General features: G+C 40.5%; 1 protein-coding gene across 10 annotated transcripts in view; it reads right to left on the bottom strand.

The window, feature by feature from the left end:
- Nucleotides 1-18,692, bottom strand: part of PXDNL (peroxidasin like) — a 429,362-nt gene that overhangs the window by 163,126 nt on the left and 247,544 nt on the right. The window lies entirely within an intron of this gene.

The following is an 18,692-nucleotide window of genomic DNA, read 5'->3' as shown; positions in this document are numbered from 1 at the left end:
ATAAAATCCACGATTTCTGGCTCAGGGAAAATTCTGGCAGCCTGTGTCTCCTCTCAGCAGAGCACTGGGCAACTGCTAAAAAAAAAAGCAGAAAGTGTCCATGTTCAATGGTCTCTACTATGACAATAAGCAGAAACAGGACCTCAGACAACCACATTACCTGGTATGCACACTCACACTTGATTTTGAGCCTACCTACAGATTTGCCCTAAAAACAAACCCTGATTATATAAAGTTGTGACAAAGGAGAAACTGGAAACCCACCCCGGATATTTTGCTGTCTGTAAAACAACCTGCTAGTTTTTATAACTGGGAAGGGGGAGGGAGGATATCATACATATATCCAGATATTTCTCCATCTGAAATTCTATTCTATAGTTTTCCCTTCACCAAAATAAAAATGTCACTAGACTATAAATGTCTCCCTCATTTAACTGTATAATCTGTCCACAGAATCTTCCCAGTGAACATGTGTTGAACACGGGAATCCTAGACAGGCAGGGCCTGTGTGGACCAATGCTTGGCCTCCTGCAGCCTGAGGTACTGGCTGGCGCCAGGGCTGTGAGTTAATGGTGACACCTGCAGGACAAAAGGGGCATAACAGTGCATTGGAATAGCCATTAGTTTTCAGGATGAGTCGTGTACTGACTGGTATTACTGACCAACAGAATCTTAGGGGTTTTTAAAATTTTATTGTGTAAGACAGCCTATGGGTTAGTGTCCATATTAATATTCAACCTGTTAAGCCAATAGTGTCTAAAACTTAAGGTGGCAAGTAGCAGCTGAGGTTATAGGTACATCTAAAAGGGATGTGAGGAAAAATGCCCCAGCAGTTAAGGAAAATTTCCATTTCTGGGATAAACACCAAGGATATCTATTTTAATGCTTCTCCATTGCACCTCCTCCTGTTCTTCTATTTCTGTCACTAAATAGCTATTCTGTCACTAAAGTTCTGCATTTCCAAACACACAACCAACATATCCTTCTAATTACACTTTTTCCCAATGAATGTTAACTGTGCTTGCAATTTAGTTGCCATTCAAAGAAAATGCTGCCGATAATAATTACTATAAAACCTCACCCACCACTTTGACCACTATCTATCTATCCATGCTTATGACATTCCAATTGATTCAGCCAGAGCAGACCTGCATTTCCAGCTGCCTACTAGACATCTCCACCTGGATATCCTGGGGGTGTCTGGAACTCAGCATATCATATTCCCTCCAGCCTGCCCCTTCTGGGTTCCTTGTCCAGGGAATAACTTCATTATTCCCTTAGTTGATCTAGTGGCTCCTTTCACCCTCCTGCCCACTCAAGACCTCCGTTGGTATAACTTCTACCTTCTTCATATACCTCTCCTGCCATCCTCAATGCAGTTGTGTTCATACTGACTTTTTTAGCTGATTTCTTTAGCTGCCTCTCAGTCTGAATGCATGCAGTCCATTTTTTAAACAGCCACCAGGAAATCTTTCTAAAGCATAACTCTGATTAAATCCCTCCCTAGTGCCTCCTTATCAACAAGACACCTTAGCAGCACACCATATAAGGCCCACTGTGAAGTGGGACTTATGTAATTTCTTACCTTCACACCCCCTTCTCGCCTGCAGAGGGGCGGTTGCATAAATTTCAACCTAAGCACCTTTACTCATAAGCCCCTCATATTTCCACCTCCCTGGTACATTCTCCTCATCTGCCTTCTACCCTCAAATTCCCACCTGAACCTGGTGATATTCCCTCCTCCTTCAAGACTATTGCCCAAACAGCAGCCCGGGTGGCTCAGTGGTTTAGCACCGCCTTCAGCCCAGGGAGTGATGCTGGAGACCCGGGATTGAGTCCCACGTCGGGCTCCCTGCATGGAGCCTGCTTCTCCCTCTGCCTCTCTTTCTCATTCTCTCTCTCTGTGTCTCTCATGAATAAATAAAATTAAAAAAAAAAAAAGACTATTGCCCAAACAATAACAGCAAACACTTCTGTAGCATTTAATGCTTGCCAGGCACTGATATAGCTGCTTTATATAAATCACCCAATGTATACTTTACAGTTCTGTGGGGTATTATCCTCAAGAGATTTTCTGGCCCAGGCCTTAGGACAGTTGTCTAAATGGCCACTACTTTTCTAAGCATGTAAATACTTAAAGTGAGCTATTGGTCATAGTGTTGTTAGTAGTAAACACAGGTTCTTCATGATCCTTACAAACTAGTTGTAGTAGAGAGAACCATCCACAGAGATGTGACAAAATTACTGGGTGCACACAGTGGAAACCTAGAGGGTAAAGACAGAGGTTACTTCTCCTTGGTTTCGAAAAAAGGAGTAGTCAGGGAAGGAATGCAAAAAAGGAAGCATGTGCAGAAATTGGGTGTACTATCTGGCTCCAGATTCCTGGGTCTCATCCTGGTTTCTCCATTTATGTGCTGGTTGATCTTAACCAAGCAGCTTAACCTCTGTGCCCCAGTTTCCTTATCTGTCTGATCTGGTGGTTCTGAGCAAGATGATCGAGAAAAGGGAGAGGCCAAAGATTGCTGCAATATTAACAACCATGAGTGGATTAAAATATTAATTTAAAAAGGTGACTTGACTCATCTATAAGTTATTTAAACACTTGTCTTAGGACTGAAAATGACAGGTGCCCCGTGTCCCCTGCAACTGAGAAAATGATTTGGAAGGGAGAAAATGGGGAGAAAATAAGTTCTGCCAGCTAATGTCAAAAGTTGTAAATAATGTCACTTAAGAATATAACAAAAAAGGAGCACCTGGGTGGCTGAGCGTCTGCCTTTGGCTCAGGTTGTGATTCTGGGGTCCTGCATGGAGCCTGCCTCTCCCTCTGCCTATGTCTCTGCCTCTCTCTCTCTCTCTCTCTCTTTCTCTCTCTCTCTGTGTCTCTCATGAACAAATAAAATCTTTTTAAAAAAGAATATAACAAAAAATGAAGGCAAAACGATGTAACCGTTAAGATAGCAAATTTTAAAAATGCAAAAATATCCAAAAATGAAAGCAATGTTTAAATTGATTCTACTACATTCACATAGTTAATAATATACACCCATTAAATTATGTTATCAAAGAATGTGTAATGTTAATGTGTAGGCAGAATAATGGCCACCCAAAGATATCCATGCACTAATCCCCAGAACCTGTGAGTGAATATGTTACAGTAAATAGCAAAGGGAATTTTTGCAGATGTTATTAAGGTTAAGGACTTTGAAATGGGGACATCAGCTCGGTAGATTACATGGGTGGGATATAATCACATGAGCCCTTGAAAATGGAAAAAGCAAAAGAGTCCATCAGGGAGTTGTAACAGAAAAAGAAAGAGCAAAGACCCAGGCTAAGGGATGGACTCACTGCACTGTTGCTGGTTATGAAGATGAAGGGAGGGAGGGAGCCATGAGCCGAGTAATGTAGGCCACCTCTAGAAGTTGGGACTAGCCCTGAGCTTACAGTCTCACAATCACGGGGAACTGAACTCTGTCGACAACTCAAATGAGCAGAAAGTGGATTCTCCCCTCAAGCATCCAGAAAAGAAACGGCCCTACCAACACCTTGACTTAGCCATATTACAATTCTGACCCTTGGAACCATAAAGCAACTAAGTCGTGTGGTTTAAACTGTTAAGTGTGTGGTGAAAATAATACAGTTAGAAAGATAAAAATTGGGTAAAAAAAAAAATAGAAGTGCAAGTAAAACTGTGTATGTGCTAATGTCACATCCCGTTGTCCGTGCACATATGCACAGGCAAGGTCGACGACAGTGCATGAATATACGTGCTCAGAGTTTGGGACTTGGGCTTTGTTTGTTTGTTTTGCTTTTGTTTTTTGCCTTCTTTAGATGTTACTGTGTGTCACCGTCTAACTCTTCTCACACAATCTCTCTTGATGCTGAGACAGATAGGCTTTTGCTCCTATTTGTAAATGGAGTAACTTGCCAAAAGGGTCACTGATGACTAGTTTACAAAGTCTAATGTTCAGTTTGCATCCTTATCTCACTTGACTTCTCCAACAGCACTAAACATAGTTGTCACTCCTTAGGACCTAAAGCTGTTCTTGGGTTTCTGGACCACTTTCTCTAGGTTCCCGTCATTCACTTGCCATTTATGAGTCTCTTTTCAGGTTCCTTCTCATCTAGAAAGCTCTTGATGTCTGAATAAGTTAGGCATCAAGAGCTATATCTCTTCTTTTTTGTCGTTGTTGTTACCAAGATTGTTAATTTTATTACATACACGTTAATTCATTTGCCCGCATTTTATTGATGAAATGGGAGTAGAATTTTTTTTTTTTAGGATTTTATTTATTTATTCATGAGAGACACAGAGAAAGAGAGAGGCAGAGACAGAGGCAGAGGGAGAAGCAGGCTCCATGCCGGGAGCCTGATGTGGGACTCGATCCCGGATCTCGAGGATCACACCCTGGACTGAAGGCGGCACTAAACCGCTGAGCCATCAGGGCTGCCCTGGGGGTAGACTTTTTAAAAATTAGTATTTTTTTCAATAGATTAGTTAACATTTGCTCACCTTGAAGAAAAAAAAACCTCTATTTTATTTGTATATAAACGAAACATTGTTTTTAAAATTTCTATTTTGCTTCAAATGCTCAATTTATTTATTTATTTTCTTATAAATTTATTTTTTATTGGTGTTCAATTTGCCCACATACAGAAAAACACCCAGTGCTCATCCCATCAAGTGCCTACCTCAGTGCCCATTACCCAGTGACCCCCAGCCCCCGGCCCTCTCCCCTTCCACCGCCCCTAGTTCATTTCCCAGAGTTAGGAGTCTTCATGTTCTAACTCCCTTTCTGATATTTCCTACTCATTTTTCTCCTTTCCCCTTTATTCCCTTTCACTATTTTTTATATTCCCCAAATGAATGAGACCATGTAATGTTTGTCCTTCTCCGATTGACTTATTTCACTCAGCATAATACCCTCCAGTTCCACCCATGTCGAAGCAAATGGTGGGTATTTGTCGTTTCTAATGGCTGAGTAATATTCCATTGTATACATAAACCACATCTTCTTTATCCATTCATCTTTCGATGGACACCGAGGCTCCTTCCACAGTTTGGCTATTGTGGACATTGCTGCTAGAAACATCGGGGTGCAGGTGTCCCGGCGTTTCATTGCATCTGTATCTTTGGGGTAAATCCCCAGCAGTGCAATTGCTGGGTAGTAGGGCAGGTCTATTTTTAACTCTTTGAGGAACCTCCACACAGTTTTCCAGAGTGGCTGCACCAGTTCACAGTCCCACCAACAGTGTAAGAGGGTTCCCTTTTCTCCGCATCCTCTCCAACATTTGAGGTTTCCTGCCTTGTTAATTTTCCCCATTCTCACTGGGGTGAGGTGGTATCTCATTGTGGTTTTGATTTGTATTTCCCTGATGGCAAGTGATGCGGAGCATTTTCTCATGTGCATGTTGGCCATGTCTATGTCTTCCTCTGTGAGATTTCTCTTCATGTCTTTGGCCCATTTCATGATTGGATTGTTTGTTTATTTGCTGTTGAGTTTAATAAGTTCTTCATAGATCTTGGAAACTAGCCCTTTATCTGATAGGTCATTTGCAAATATCTTCTCCCATTCTGTAGGTTGTCTTTTAGTTTTGTTGACTGTATCCTTTGCTGTGCAGAAGCTTCTTATCTTGATGAAGTCCCAATAGTTCATTTTTGCTTTTGTTTCTTTTGCCTTCGTGGATGTATCTTGCAAGAAGTTACTGTGGCCGAGTTCAAAAAGGGTGTTGCCTGCGTTCTCCTCTAGGATTTTGATGGAATCTTGTCTCACATTTAGATCTTTCATCCATTTTGAGTTTATCTTTGTGTATGGTGAAAGAGAGTGGTCTAGTTTCATTCTTCTGCATGTGGATGTCCAATGTTCCCAGCACCATTTATTGAAGAGACTGTCTTTCTTCCAATGGATAGTCTTTCCTCCTTTATCGAATATTAGTTGACCATAAAGTTGAGGGTCCACTTCTGGGTTCTCTATTCTGTTCCGTTGATCTATGTGTCTGTTTTTGTGCCAGTACCACACTGTCTTGATGACCACAGCTTTGTAGTACAACCTGAAATCTGACATTGTGATGCCCCCAGTTCTGGTTTTCTTTTTTTAAATTCACCTGGCTATTCGGGGTGTTTTCTGATTCCACACAAATCTTAAAATAATTTGTTCTAACTCTCTGAAGAAAGTCCATGGTATTTTGATAGGGATTGCATTAAACGTGTACATTGCCCTGGGTAACATTGACATTTTCACAATATTAATTCTGCCAATCCATGAGCATGGAATATGTTTCCATCTCTTTGTGTCTTCCTCAATTTCTTTCAGAAGTGTTCTATAGTTTTTAGGGTATAGATCCTTTACCTCTTTGGTTAGGTTTATTCCTAGGTATCTTATGCTTTTGGGTGCAATTGTAAATGTGATTGACTCCTGAATTTCTCTTTCTTCAGTCTCATTGTTAGTGTATAGAAATGCTACTGATTTCTGGGCATTGATTTTGTATCCTGTCACGCTACCAAACTGCTGTATGAGTTCTAGCAATCTTGGGGTGGAGGCTTTTGGGTTTTCTAGGTACAGGATCATGTCATTGGCGAAGAGGGAGAGTTTGACTTCTTCTTTGCCAATTTGAATGCCTTTAATGTCTTTTTGTTGCCTGATTGCTGAGGCTAGGACTTCCAGTACTATGTTGAATAGCAGTGGTGAGAGTGGACATCCCTGTCGTGTTCCTGATCTTAGGGGAAAGGATCCCAGTGCTTCCCCATTGAGAATGATATTTGCTGTGGGCTTTTCGTAGATGGCTTTTAAGATGTCGAGGCATGTTCCCTCTATCCCTACACTCTGAAGAGTTTTGATCAGGAATGGATGCTGTATTTTGTCAAATGCTTTCTCTGCATCTAATGAGAGGATCATATGGTTCTTGGTTTTTCTCTTGCTGATATGATGAATCACAGTAATTGTTTTACAAGTGTTGAATCACCCTTGCTTCCCAGGGATAAATCACACTTGGTCATGGTGAATAATTTTCTTAATGTACTGTTGGATCCTATTGGCTAGTATCTTGTTGAGAATTTTTGCATCCATGTTCATCAGGGATATTGGTCTGTAATTCTCCTTTTTGGTGGGGTCTTTGTCTGGTTTTGGAATTAAGGTGATGCTGGCCTCATAGAACGAGTTTGGAAGTACTCCATCTCTTTCTATCTTTCCAAACATCTTTAGTAGAATAGGTATGGTTTCTTCTTTAAACCTTTGATAGAATTCCCCTGGGAAGCCATCTGGCCCTGGACTTTTGGGTCTTGGGTGGTTTTTGATGACTGCTTCAATTTCCTCCCTGGTTATTGGCCTGTTCAGGTTTTCTATTTCTTCCTGTTCCAGTTTTGGTAGTTTGTAGCTTTCCAGAAATGCGTCCGTTTCTCCTAAATTGCCCAATTTATTGGCGTATAGCTGTTCATAATATGTTTTTAAAATCGTTTGTATTTCCTTGGTGTTGGTAGTGATCTCTCCTTTGTCATTCATGATTTTATTAATTTGAGTCTTCTCTCTCTTCTTTTTAATAAGGCTGGCTAATGGTTTATCTATCTTATTAATTCTTTCAAAGAACCAACTCCTGGTTTTGTTGATCTGTTCCACCATTCTTCTGGTCTCGATTTCATTGATTTCTACTCGAATCTTTATTAACTCTCTTCTTCTGCTGGGTGTAGGATCTATTTGCTGTTTTTTCTCTAGCTCCTTTAGGTGTAAGGTTAGCTTTTGTATTTGAGTTCTTTCCAGTTATTGGAGGGATGCTTGTATTGCAATGTATTTCCCCCTCAGGACTGCTTTTATTGTATCCCATGGATTTTGAACGGTTGTATCTTCATTCTCATTAGTTTCCATGAATCTTTTTAATTCTTCCTTAATTTCCTGGTTGACCCTTTCATCTTTTAGCAGGATGGTCCTTAACCTCCATGTGTTTGAGGTCCTTCCAAACTTCTTCTTGTGATTTAGTTCTAATTTCAACCATTATGGTCTGAGAATATGCAGGGGACGATCCCCATCTTTTGGTATCGGTTAAGACCTGATTTGTGACCCAGTATGTGGTCTTTTCTGGAGAAAGTTCCATGTGCACTTGAGAAGAATCTGTATTCAGTTGAGTTTGGATGTAAAGTTCTGTAGATATCTGTGAAATCCATCCGGTCTAGTGTATCATTTAAAGCTCTGGTTTCTTTGGAGATGTGCTTAGAAGACCTATCGAGGGTAGAAAGCGCTAGATTGAAGTCACCAAGTATAAGTGTATTATTATCTAAGTATGTCTTAACTTTGGTTATTAATTGATTGATATATTTGGGAGCTCCCACATTCGGGGCATATATATTGAGGATTGTTAAGTCCTCTTGTTGGATAGATCCTTTAAGTATGATATAGTGTTCCTCTTCATCTCTCACTACAGTCTTCGGGATAAATTTTAGCTTATCTGATATAAGGATGGTTACCCCTGCTTTCTTTTGAGAACCATTTGAATGGTAAATGGTTCTCCAACCTTTTATTTTCAGGCTGTAGGTGTCCTTCTGTCTAAAATGAGTTTCTTGTAGACAGCAAATAGATGGGTCCTGCTTTTTTACCCAGTCTGAAACCCTGCGCCTTTTGATGGGGTCATTAAGCCCATTTACATTGAGTTACTATTGAAAGATATGAGTTTAGTGTCATCATGATACCTATTCAGTCCCTGTTTTTGTGGATTGTTCCATTGGACTTCTTAAAGAGGAATTTTAAGAGTCCCTCTTAAAATTTCTTGCAGAGCTGGTTTGGTGGTCACAGATGCTTTCAGTTCCTGCCTGTCTTGGAAGCTCTTTATCTCTCCTTCTATTCTAAATGAAAGCCTTTTGGATAAAGTATTCTTGGTTGCATGTTCTTCTCATTTAGGACCCTGAATATATCCTGCCAGCCCTTTCTGGCCTGCCAGGTCTCTGTGGAGAGGTCTGCTGTTATCCTAATACGTCTCCCCATAGAAGTCAGGGATTTGTCTCTTGCTGCTTTAAGGATCTTCTCTTTATCTTGGAATTTGCAAACTTCACTATTAAATGTCAAGGTGTTGAGCGATTTTTATTGATTTTAGGGGGGGATCTCTATTTCCTGGATCTGAATGCCTGTTTCCCTTCCCAGATTAGGAGAGTTTTCAGCTATGATTTGTTCAAAACATATTCTGGCCCTCTGGCCCTTTCGCGCCCTTGGGAACCCCAATTAAACGTAGGTTTTTCTTCCTCAGGCTGTCGTTTATTTCTCTTAATCCGTTTTCATGGTCTTTTAATTGTCTGTTTCTTTTTTCCTCAGTTTTCCTCTTTGCCATCAACTTGTCTTCTATGTCACTCACTCGTTCTTCCACCTCGTTAACCCTCGTTGTTAGGACCTCTAGTTTGGATTGCATCTCATTCAATTGATTTTTAATTTCTGCCCGATTAGATCTAAATTCTGCAGTAATGAAGTCTCTTGAGTCCTTTATGCTTTTTTCTAGAGCCAGCAGTAGCTGTATAATAGTGCTTCTGAATTGGCTTTCTGACATTGAATTGTAATCCAGATTTTGTAACTCTGTGGGAGAGAGGACTGTTTCTGATTCTTTGAGGTGAGGTTTTTCCTTCTAGTCATTTTGCTCAGTGCATAGTGGCCAAAAACAACTTGTATTGGGAAAAGGAGAAAAAGAAGAGAAAGAAGAAAAGAAAAAGAAAAAAAGGAAAAAAGAGAAGAAAAGAAAAAAGAAAAAGAAAAAGGAGGGGAAGCAAACAAGTCAAAAAGCAAAAAATAAGGGGGAGTATCCTCTGATTCTGTATACTGTAAATTCCTCGACTTCCCCTGGAACTTTCCAGTGCTGCTTGGTCAATAATTTGTTTTTCCCCTGTCCGTCTAGCTGGTCTTCTGGGGGAGGGGCCTGCTGTGCTGATTTTCAGGTGTTAGCACTTGGGGGAGCTGCTCTGCCCCTGCCTGGTGCAGGGCTCAGTGGGGGTTGTTGACCCCGTGAGGCCCCAGGAGGAACAACCGCAGTGGCGGGGCCAGCTCTGCAGCCCTGGAGTCAGCTCCCGCAGTCACCACGGAGCTCTCCGTCTGCAGGGCCTGGAGGCTCCGGGGCGGGGCCGCTGATCTGCTCAGCTGGGGCAGGAGCGTCCTCGCTGTCCTGGGCCCTCCCGGCCTCTGCCTGTCCCGGGGGGAGGCCGGATCCTGGGCTGTGTCCCTGCGCCCTGTGCTCCGGGGCCTGCGCTGTTGGATTCGCGCTCCCGCCCCGCAGCCCCCTCCGCGGAGCCGCCCCCGAGCCCCTCTGAGCTGCTCCCGCCCCGCAGCCCCCTCCGCGGAGCCGCCCCCGAGCCCCCCGAGCTGCTCCGGGTCCCCCGTGCGCGCTGCAGCCCTTAGGGAGCTCGGGGCGCTCTCCCGGGGCGCAGTTGCTGTTAGTGTCCCCGGGAGCCCGAGGGCATCCCCGCCCTCCTGGGTCCTGCTCCACCTCCCCGCGAGCCCCTTTCCCCCGGGAAGGTCGGTGCAGCTCCTGCTCCTCCGGGACGGGGCTCTCCTGTCCTGGGGACACTCGCCCCGGCCTCAGCCCGGCTCCTCGCGGGGCCCCTCCCCCTTGGAGGCCTTTTGTTTATTTCTTTTTCCCCGTCTTCCTACCTTGATAGAAGCGCGGACTCTTCTCACTGTAGAATTCCAGCTGTTCTCTTTTTAAATCTCAGGCCGAATTCATAGGTTTTCAGGATGATTTGAAGGTTATCTAGGTAACTTGGTGGGGAGAGGTGACTTGGGGACCCTACTCTTCCGCCATCTTCCAAATGCTCAATTTAAATAAAAAATATCTTTTAAAAATTGGTCTAACTACCAAAAAATCTTAAGAAACAGTAAAATAAGTTCAGAGTAAGGGAAACTCTTTTATTTAGATCTCTTCTTTGTTCTAGCCACACCTCCATAATTCATCTCATCCACCTGGTGGGCTTAAATCTTATCCATACAATGAAGACACCCTAAACTGATCTCCAGTCTGGGCCTCTGCTCAACTCCAAATGCACATACCCAGTGGCCTGCCTCCATCTCTCCTGAAACATCCAACAGGCACCTCTAGTGTCACATGTCCAAATGGAGTTCCTGCTTTCCCTAACCACATCTCCTGCATTTTCCACATTGCAGTAATGAAACCTGTTCTGGGCCAGGGTTTTCCAATCCTGACTGTTGACATTTGGGGCTGGCTAACGACTGAGGGTTGAGGGGGTACCATGTGTTACAGGATGTTTAGCAGCATCCCAGGCTTCTACCCAGTGGATTCCTGTAGCTATACAATTGAAATGCCTCCACATGTTGCTAAGTGATGCCCAGGGGAGGCGAAATTACAAAATCCTCTATGAAGAACCACTCATCTAGGCCAAGAACTTGGGAGACATTCTCTTCTTTCTCCCACCTTATAAATTAGTTCTTCGGGAAATCCAATCTTCAACAAACACCCAAAATAGAAATACTTCTCCCCACTTCCACCACCCTGACCTTTAGGATTCTTCCCTTCTCCCTACTGAATAATTCCAAGAAGCTAGAATGATTATTTTAAACATAATTCAGGTCTGTCAGTCCTCAGCTCAAAAATCCCAGTATCTTTCTTCTTTCACTCTGAAAGAAGCCAGTTACTACAATGTTTCTACGAACTACCCACCACAGCCCACATCTCTCTGCTGCTCCCCACTCACCCTGAAATTCAGCCCAACTAGCTACCTGCTATTCCTTAAACACAACTCACCAACTTAGTTTCTACCTCAGAGCCTTTGCACCTATCCCCTGCATGGGATGCTCTGTCCCTAGATGGTTCCTTCTCTCCCTTCTGATCTCTGTTCAAACACCCCTCACTGTGAGCCCCCACCTATCCTGTTTAACACCACAACTCACCCTCACATCCTTGTACAGTAGCACCACAACTATCTCCCTGCCATTCCACACATGAAACTTCTGTATTTGGTCTCTCCTCCCAAGAAGAGCATGCACCCTAAGGCTAGTATTTTCTTTTATTCACTGATTTCCAATGTCTACAAAAATATCTAGCACAAAGGAGTCACTTAAATATTTTGAATGTGCACATGAATGAATGAATGAATGAATGAATGAATCGATCAATCAATCAATCAATTGTAATCATAGGAAAGCCCAGAAGGGGAAGTCTATAGCCTGTGACTTTTAAATCATTAACGTAATCCCTAAGCCTCTGGACTGACACCAATGGACTAGGCTGCTGAAATAGTCCAGCCCACAGGCAAGACTATCTCCCAACACATCCCAAGAAAGGGTTTAGCCAGAGTCCGTGTAGGGCTACCAACTTATTTATAACCAGGGAAGGGAGTCCTCAATATCTTTGCCCAGCAAGATACTGTATCCACATAGACCACGTATAACTGTGGGCTACAAAGCCTCTACTTTCTCTAAGATATTTATTGTCTTGTTTGTTGTCCTGTCTTCTTGTCCAGTATATACTGAAGGGGAGTAGATAACATACCTGCCAGCCATCAGATTTTGAGGGTCACATCTGAAGCAGCTGGGAGGCTAGCACAGTGCAGAGATCTCAGACCCTGCCTGGTGGCAGGAACCACATGGGACCCAGAGGCTCATCCCTGGGAGAAAAGCAAGTGTATTCAATAGCAAATAAGATATAAAAACAAAGATCTTTTAGCTGAGCAGAACGGTGGAGCAGGAGACACTGTATTACTTGTCAGACACAGTCCTGACTTATAAGGATGACTGAACAAGTCACTGAGTCAAGCAAAGAAGACAGGGAAGGGATTCTAGGAATAGCAAAGAGCATCTGCAAAGATTCAGACTTGAGAGAAGGATGCATTCAAGAAATACATGGTGACTATCATCGATATCCCAGTGGATGGCACACAAGTTTGAGTACAGAAACAGGAGTCAAAAAAAAAAAAAAAAAAAAAAAAGAAACAGGAGTCAGTCACCGCCAAACTCCAATCATAAAGTAATGGTGAAGTGTCTTCCTCTGTCACTAGCCACACTCATTTGAAGATGTCCCAATTAGCAAGAACATGCCCTAAATGCTGTTTAATGTATAATCTGTTGTTGACTGAATCTTGGCATCACAGTCTGCAAGTCTTTGCTATAGATTCGTGTGAAGATGAAGTTGTTATAATAATTGAGGCCATGGGTCTGGTCTGTCTACAGTACAGAATATGCAGATGAGCCACAGGTTCTACCTATTGTTGAGAAGACATACTTCTCTTTTTTTTTTTAATTTTTTTATTTTTATTTATTATTTATGATAGTCACAGAGAGAGAGAGAGAGGCAGAGACATAGGCAGAGGGAGAAGCAGGCTCCATGGCGGGAGCCCAACGCGGGACTCCATCCCGGGACTCCAGGATCGCGCCCTGGGCCAAAGGCAGGTGCCAAACCGCTGCGCCACCCAGGGATCCCGACATACTTCTCTTAAGGGCCATAGAGATCCCCTAGAAACATCGACTCCATAAACGTTTATTATTTCCACCTGAGAAATAATCAGAATAAAAAAAGGGTAAAATATTTCTAAAGTAGAAACCCTGTTATTTTTACAGTATTAGAAAGTGATATTCTCATAAAGACTCAAAAGAATCAGAATCAAAGAACCTTAATATTTATCTTACTCTACTACAGGCTATAACTGCGCAACAATGCGCAGGGCGTTTAACTTCATATTCTCCAATTCTTTTTGGAGACTTTTCTCTTTTTCTTTGACTTTTATTATAGAAACATTTGCTTCACAGTTACCAGAGAATTAGGTACCATAATGGTTACAAAACCACTGCGTTAATGACGAAGCCTGATAAGAAGTCTGATAACATGTGTGGTATTGTTTACCATTTTTGCCATCTGAGCAGGAGTGGAGCATAGATAGCATCTTGATTTTATTTTGTTTTGTTTTGTTTCTGAGGGATTTTTTGGTTTGTTTTACCCTCTCTTTTGGGAAATCATTAGATTACACGTTCCCTTTTTTGCTTAGGCAAATTTAAGCTGAGTTTTCTGTCACAGTGTAATGTATATTTGATATACAAACAGAGAGGAAAGAGAATAGCACTTACATGGTCATGTAGGCTCAAGAATGGGCTTTGTGAGATAAACTGGAGCATATCCTTAAAGGAAAGATATCATGAAGGAGGGTAAGTAAAAGGCAAATGAGAAATAGGAAAGGTCCAGAAGAGTATAGGATACAGACCAGAGCACAGAGAGGTGACGGAGCCAAGTACTCTACTCTATTGGCCAATAAAGGTATCTTGTTTGCTAAATAATCCAAGTCTTCTTTTTAGTAAACATAACTGCATTTATTTTGTTAAGTTTTTGGATTCTTCTTTCTTGATAATATATCACAAATTTTATGATACCAATTTTCAAAAGTATATGCTGGCCAAACACAATATTTGCTGTAACATTAAACAGAACTGAAGAAGCCTGCCCTTGCCTGCCCCCACTGTGCACACACACACACACACACACACACACCAGTGCTTTCATGCAATTACATCAGGAATGGACAGGAGGAGAGAAAGTGAGTTCAGTGACACAAGTGCTCTACAGTATGGAAAAACAAGTTGAGATGATTTCTATTTAAGTACTTGAACCCAAATATTTATAATAATTCATTTAATACCAAAATCTAATGTGTTTATTTGGTTGGTACATGGCACAGCTTTAATGCCAGTTAAAGGTGGACTCTAAATAACAGGGTTTATAAGCTCTTGGTAGATGGTTGTTAGGAGAGAGTTGCAGGCAAAATAGGACACAAACCCCACGTAAGGACTTGGATAGTATCTTGAGGATATATAATACCTCTAAGGTAAAGATAATAATTCTTAATCCTGATTGCACATTAGAATCTCCCAGGGGACTTGAAAAGAAACTCTCAATGCCAGCACCCTCCTCCTGGGATTCTGATTTATTGCAAGGGCGGGCAGACAGTGCTATTTTTACGAGCTCCCTGGGTGATTCTCACTATGCTGCCAGGCTGGATATTCTCTGGTTCAGGAACACTACTGAGCACGTTGCAAGGCAGATGAAAGTTTTAACTTTAGAAACACTAATCCACAAACTGTCCTCTTAAAGCATAAGCTAGAAAAGGAAATTCAATCAAAAACCCAAACACAGATTAATTGGCAGCAACTGTTTACAGAATGCCTTCAAAACATACTCAAACCCACAAGTCTTGTTCTCCTCTCCAGACATTTTAGCAACAGCAGTGCTTGAAGTCTGTCACAAGTGCCTTCCTTCCCTCTGATCCCAGCCCATCAGAAATAACCTATGTGTAAGCACAGGGTGACAGGAAAGATCAGAAATACTCAACCCCACCCCCATCGACCTATTTCTCAGTGTGAGTGTCTGGGTCTTTCCCTAGGAAACCTTGGAAAGCTCCCCCAAATCAGAGAACTTCTCTGTTTTTAGTATCTACTTGCTATTGAAGAACAAACTTGGACATTTCAAAGTCAGGGTTATTCTTTGTCTTACAGATTTTATCTAGAATTGTGCAGAAAAGGGAAAGGTCCTCAAAGCTTTCTTTTCATGCAGTGCCCAAAAAAGAGTTTGCCAGAGTTAGCTTCATGTCAGGGTACATTGGTGAGGAAATAGGATGATGCTATGGACTGGATTGGGAAAGCCAATCCCAGACCCAGAGTGGGATGTTGTGGAGTATAAACAACAGAGAATATTGTATTGTTATTTTCTCATCAAATATATCTCAAACATAGTCACAAAGCCAGTTGGAAAGACAAAATTAATTGAGACAAGAACAGAACTGTTCCTAGAAAGGGGCTTCAAAATTGAATTTTAATGATGCTCAGAAAATAGCATCAAATTGCAGTCCCTTCTAACTGCACATCCAGCCTCAAGTTGCTCGGTTCCAGGAAAGTTCGCCTAGCTGCTTTACCCAAGATATAGGTGATGCTGTTACTGGCCAAAGATATGCTTTGATTTTACCCAACTACTTAGGTGACAAATTTTTGCTTTGGATATAATTCTACCCAAAATAATGCATTTTATTATGTCTGGTCTGAATCTATATATGGCATGTTTGGTGACAGACATTCTGAGAAGTTAGATCTACAGATTTAATGTGATTCCAATCAGAATCTCAGGAGTTTTTACTTGGTGGTAGTGGAGTGGTGGCAAGAGGATAGAAATGAACAGCTAATTCTAAAACATATATGCGAGCACAGACAGTATTTAAAAAGAAAATAAAAATTGGAGGTATTTTATTTTCTGACTTCAAGACTTACTATAAGCCAGTATAAGAAATCACAGATTTGGCAAATAAAAATGGGAATGAGGGTAAATGCATGGAAACATCTGGTAGATAATAATGAGATATATATTTGTCTTTGTTTATTTTTAAGTCATATTTACTGAGGTATAAGTTACATATGATAACAATTCACCAATTTGAAGTATGCAAATTAGTTATGATAAATTTATACATCATTTAACTAGCATCACAGATATGATATTTTAATATTTCCATGACCCTTCAAAATGTTCTCATATACTTTGCAGCCAATTCTACTTCCCACTCACCCCTGACTCCAGGAAACCACAAACCTGCTTTTTGCCACTATAGTTGTGCATTTCCTAGAATGAAATGTCAATGTAACCAGACAGTATAAAGTCTTACTTATCTAGCTCCTTTCACTTAGCAGATGCGTTTGAAATTCATCCATGATGTTATATCAGTAGTTTGTCCTTGTTTATTACTGAGTGTTATCTTGCTGTATGAATATATCTTAATTTGTTGATCCATTCACCAGTTGATGGACATTTGCATTGTTTTTAATCCAGGACTATTTTAATAAATATGCTATAATCATTCAAGTACTAGTCTTTGTGTGGAAATATATTTTATTTCTTTGGGATAAATATTTTCACTGAAAAGTGAAATTGCGGTGTCCAAACTCTTAATTGTCAAGTAGAGTTTCGAAATGGCTATAGTTTTGCATTCCCAGAAGCAAACGTGTGAGAGAGTTCCAGGCACTCCCCCTTGGTGCTTTCCGTGTGTTTAATGTTAGCCATTCCAAAAGGTGTATATTGGTATCTCACGGCAGTTTCATTCTGTATTTCCCTAATGACTCAGAATGATGAACATCTTTCATTATTTCCTTTCATCCTTGCTTTGTTCCCAACCTTAAGAGTAAAGTACCTGAGTATTTTTTACCATTGAATACAAAGTTAGACAAGGACCTTTCTTAGATGTTGCTTATCAGATTGAGAAAATTCCCACACATTCTTAATTTACTGAAGGTTTTTATCATGAATGGGTGTCTAATTTTGCCAAATATTTTTATGCATATATTGAGATGATCATATATCTTTTCTTCTTTAATCTATCAATATGGCAAAACGTATTTTTGGTTTTCAAATGTTAAACCAACCTATATTCCTTAAACGTACTTGTGCATGATTTATTTATTGTGCATTTCAGAAAATTTGCTAGACTTGATTTTTTAATATTTGGTTAAGGAATTTGCATCTACATTAATGAGGGATACAGGCCTTTTCTTTTCTTTTCTTTTCTTTTCTTGTAATGCTTTTGTCTGACTCTGGTGTCATAAAATGACTACAACTCAAAATGAGGTGGGAAGTATTCCTCTTTTACTTTTTTAAAAAATTGTATTGAATTAGATTTATTTCTTCCTTAAATGTAACAATTCACCAATGAAGATACCTGGATGTGGAATTTATTTTTATTTGAAAATGTTTTAATTATATATGTGATTTATTACATATACATTAATGATATATATGGTTAGATTATTTCTTTGTTTTTGAGTAAACTTTCTAAGTTATATCTTTCAAAAATATTTTTTTCATTTAAGTTGTCTAGTTTATTGGAAGAAAATTGTTCCTGATAAATCCTTATTATCCATTTAGTGTTTTTATAGTATTTGTACTGATGCACCCCATTCTTGGTATTGGTAAATTATACTTTCTCCTTTTTATCTGGTAATTTGGCTGACGGTCTATCAGTGTTATTGCTTCTTCAGTGAATCAGATTTTTGTGTATTCATTTTTCTCTATTGTGGTTCTATTTTCAATTTCTTTGATTTTAACTCATCTTCATTATTTTCTTCTTTCTGCTTACTCTGGATATAATTTGCTCTGATCATCTAGATTCTTAAGGTAGAAAGTAGGGTCACCAATACCTTCATTATTTTCAAATGTAAGTATTTAATTTTGTGACTTTCTTTTTTTTTTTTTTTTTTTAATTTTGTGACTTTCAATCTAGCCACAACTTTAGTTACATCCTCAAAATTTTAGTATGTTGTCATTTTATTTTTATTTTATTCAAAAGATTTCCTAATTTTTCTTGTAATTTCTTCTTTGAATTCCTTGGTAGATCTAGCTATTTGAAATTTATTTAATACCTTTGTATTATTGTCTTCTAGTTTAATTCTGTTTTATCAGAAAAGATATTTGCATGATTTCCATCCTCGGAAATTTCCTGAACCTTCTAACCAGTCTGGTCCAGACATTTTGGGAATGCTGTCTCATCAGATGTCATCTACTGCATTTCCAGGAAATATATTTTCAGGTCACCCAATGGTGTGTGGGTCCAGTTAGGGTTTGGTGCTGTCTTTAGACGTGTCACAGGAATCCAAAAGTCTATTCCTGGGAGTTTGGTGGCACAAGAGTTGGTTAGCATGATAGGGACCTTTTCAGCAAGGCTGAGGAGAGTCTTTCTGGAAGTGTCATTTCCAACA

The sequence above is a fragment of the Canis aureus genome, chromosome 28 (assembly GCF_053574225.1).
Source record: "Canis aureus isolate CA01 chromosome 28, VMU_Caureus_v.1.0, whole genome shotgun sequence".
Classification (NCBI taxonomy): Eukaryota; Metazoa; Chordata; class Mammalia; order Carnivora; family Canidae; genus Canis; species Canis aureus.
The sequence above is the reverse complement of the archived record's forward strand: the minus strand, read 5'-3'. Positions and strand labels throughout refer to the sequence as shown.